This window comes from Nicotiana attenuata, unplaced genomic scaffold (assembly GCF_001879085.1).
Source record: "Nicotiana attenuata strain UT unplaced genomic scaffold, NIATTr2, whole genome shotgun sequence".
In the NCBI taxonomy this organism is placed as follows: domain Eukaryota; kingdom Viridiplantae; phylum Streptophyta; class Magnoliopsida; order Solanales; family Solanaceae; genus Nicotiana; species Nicotiana attenuata.
This window is the reverse complement of record NW_017672845.1, coordinates 18,691-22,114: the sequence shown is the minus strand read 5'-3', so window position 1 is coordinate 22,114 and position 3,424 is coordinate 18,691.

Genomic DNA, 3,424 nt, shown 5'->3' with positions numbered 1-3,424 from the left:
GTATCCAAATCCCCGGAAAGAGCATTTGGTCATCAATACTGTTTGAGATACCATACATTCTCTAAAAACAACACATCCCTTATGTAAATACCATAACCTGTCCAAGTTTTAATGGGTTTGGGCTAGAACAATTTTGAAAATGGACTGTTTTGGGCTAGCCCAAGTAACCCATCAAAAATCATCAGCCCAAATGGACCCATGATGATGCCCAACCTTGATCTTAGAGTTTTACCTTGACCCATGTTTTGGAAAATATTTTCTAATTTTCCTATGTTTGGTTAGTTTAAGTGTTTGAAAAACATTTTCTTTATGTATTTATTTTTCTCCAATTCAAGGAAAATGTTTTCCCTATCAAGAGAAGGAAAAATATTTTCCAAAACTCTTTTTCCACATTCACCACCCTATTCCCTATCCCCACCCAAATCCCCGCCCCACCCCCACCCTCGCCCCCTACCCCATCCTAAATAAAAATAGTATTAATAATACTTTCTTTTCATGTTATAAATAGATTTTTTTTTCATTTCAACAAATGAGTATTTTCTTTTCATGATATAAAAAAGTATTTTTTTTTCATTTTAACAAAAAAAGTACTTTCTTTTCATGATGTATAAAAAGTATTTTCTTTCATTTCAACAAAATGAGTATTTTTTCTTTTCATGAAATAGAAAAAGTATTTTCATTTATTTCAATAAAATAATTATTTTATTTTCATGTTATGGAAATAGTACTTTCTTGAGAAATTTTCATAAAGCACTATCTTTTAGTGGTAATTAGCTATCTATAGATACCATTTGCAATATTACGGATTGTAGATACGTTTTCTGTTGTTATAAGATGTATTAGATGTATTTAAGCTACTGTATTCATGAATACAGTAGCAAAAATAAGCGTGAATCAGGGAAGTCCAATCAGTTGTTGTATTTGAGTGTATTCGACTGTATTCATGGCATGAAACATGGGATTACAGCTGGACAGATTATTGTATTCGACTGTATTCGACTGTATTCACGGCGTGAAACAGGGGATTACACTGTTTTTAAACGGAAAGTGAATCAATTAACATAATAGACTCCTAAAATAACTCAACAAGCTCAATTATTACACACAAATTTTGTATTTTCAGTTATAAAGAAGATTCTCAACCGAAAAATACCAAAAAACGTAGCAATCTTCAGAGAAATTATATAATACATCTGAATACATAAATTATATTAATTAAAAAAAACATATGAATACATTCATGGCATATAGCGAAACGGTGAATACAATGAAATACATAGAATACAGCGGGATACATTAATATACAATGAAAAAAAGACAGTGAATACAATTAAATACATGGAATACAGCGAGATACATTGAATTACAATGAAAAAAAAGTCAATGAATACAATGAAATACATGAAAATACAACGTGATATGTTGAAAATACACTGAAATATATTAACAGAAATTTTGAGATGGGTGAGAGGAATTTGTCTCGATTTTAGATGAAGGAGCAGCAAGGGGTGCCGAAACTGCAGCTGAAGATGCCATTTTCAGATCGAGATTGACGAAACCCTAGATGGAATACATGCTGCTTCTTGGGCGCAATTCAGTAATGTGAAGCCGGTAAAGCCAGTGGAGCTCTATCGTCCTCAGACGCCCCAGCACACAATCTACAAGAGCTTGTCAATGGTGGAAGGGAAGAATTCCATTTGAACAACTTTCAGCATCAAAAGCCTGCTAGAATGCAAATTGATTTCATTGGAGCAACCTCGAGACCCATTACTTCGCCATCACACACTGTTGAGTCAGAGCATCGTGAAGAGAAAGAGGCAAAGCACCGTTTTTGACTAATGGTAGGTGATGTGGGTAAGATGAATATTGAGATTGAGCATCGTGTTTTCAGGAAATGGGGGAAGAAAATGACATGTATCAAAGTAGAGAGAGAAAGAAAATAGTGTAACTGAATAGCGTATTTAGTGGCTTAGGGGCAGGAGGTAACCAAAATTAAATATTTTGCTATAAACATTAAAAGGTATCTATAGAATATAATTTTTTAAAATGGTATTTATTTAAAATAAATAAGGTGTTAACCTTTCTTTTTCAACCAAAACAGAGTATCTTCTTTATAGTTATGGATCATAAATTTCAACGTTGTTTTGCGTAAAGAAGTAAAGCAGCACATTAGTTCCTTTGGGTTTGTCTGAATTTTTAGAAGAATAATTAAATTGTTGTAGAAAATAGAGTCCTGCAAACGTTGAGTATTTAGGGGGGGGGGGGAGCAAGGAAACATGGGGACTTGGAGGAAGGGGGTGAGGAGAGTAACATAAAAAAAATATTTTCTACTATCTAACCAAACACTTGAAAATATTTTCTAGTAAAAGTTCTCCACTCACAAACCAAACAAGGGGAAACAAGTGAAGTTGTTCGAGGCTAGGACCGACTTTGGAACTATGACCTCGATATTCCCGAGGGCAGGCGTCGTGTCCCCGGGCTCTGGCTCGATGGGACTTTTGGCTTGATCTTGTTCCCTTTCCAGCACATCTCGAGCCAGGCTTATCTTGTCGGAAGTCGAGATGCATCATGAGCTTGGTTTTACCCCGTATACATAGACGTTCCCCCTCGTTTCTCAGTAGGTTAAATGATGAAGAAACCGACATGAACTTCCGATTCCTACCTCGACACATCGCGGCCGAAACGACAAAACGACCCCAAACGTCTCGTCAGTCATGTTGTAATGCATTTAATGCATGTCGGCCGCCGGTCGGCTATCCCTGGACGCGAAATCGCTCTAACTGCTGTAAAATACCTCTTCCTTTGCTCATTTTTACTTTTTATCAGAAACTCCTACCCTCGTACCCTTAGAATTTCAATAATCTGAGTGCTTTTTACCCCCGTTACTCAAGGTCCTTTGCAAAACTTTTCACCCGTCTTTTCCCAAGACAGAAGTCTATTCATCAACCCTTCTTTCTTGAAAATGTTCGTCCTCGGGGATGCTTAGTAAATAATGATTTCAAAGTTGAAAAACTTCTTCCGTTACCGGGTCGGTGCAAAGATTTCTCAAGATATATCTGTTCGATTACCAAAGAGATCCTCCCTACGGTTCGGAAGCGGGCCAAATAAAATCGTTAGTGGTCCCCGACCCCGAGGAGGCCATTACCATCCATGTCGAGGGATACCTCCAGTATTTAAGACTTATCCATTCACATTGGGGACAGTGGACCGGTCATCAATAGACTTCCTAACAATAGGTACGAGGTATGCCTCGGTCAGCCCATCCATTAATGTGGAGGATCGTGTCCTCCTCCAGTTCTTTCGTGAGAAGAATTGACGACTGTCAGTTCATCGTGGATCACCTACTTCGTCTTTACAGTCCCGACTATTCTGGGGGGGGGGGGTTGATAAAGCTTGTGTGTCGGGCCAGCAAAGCCCCATTCTC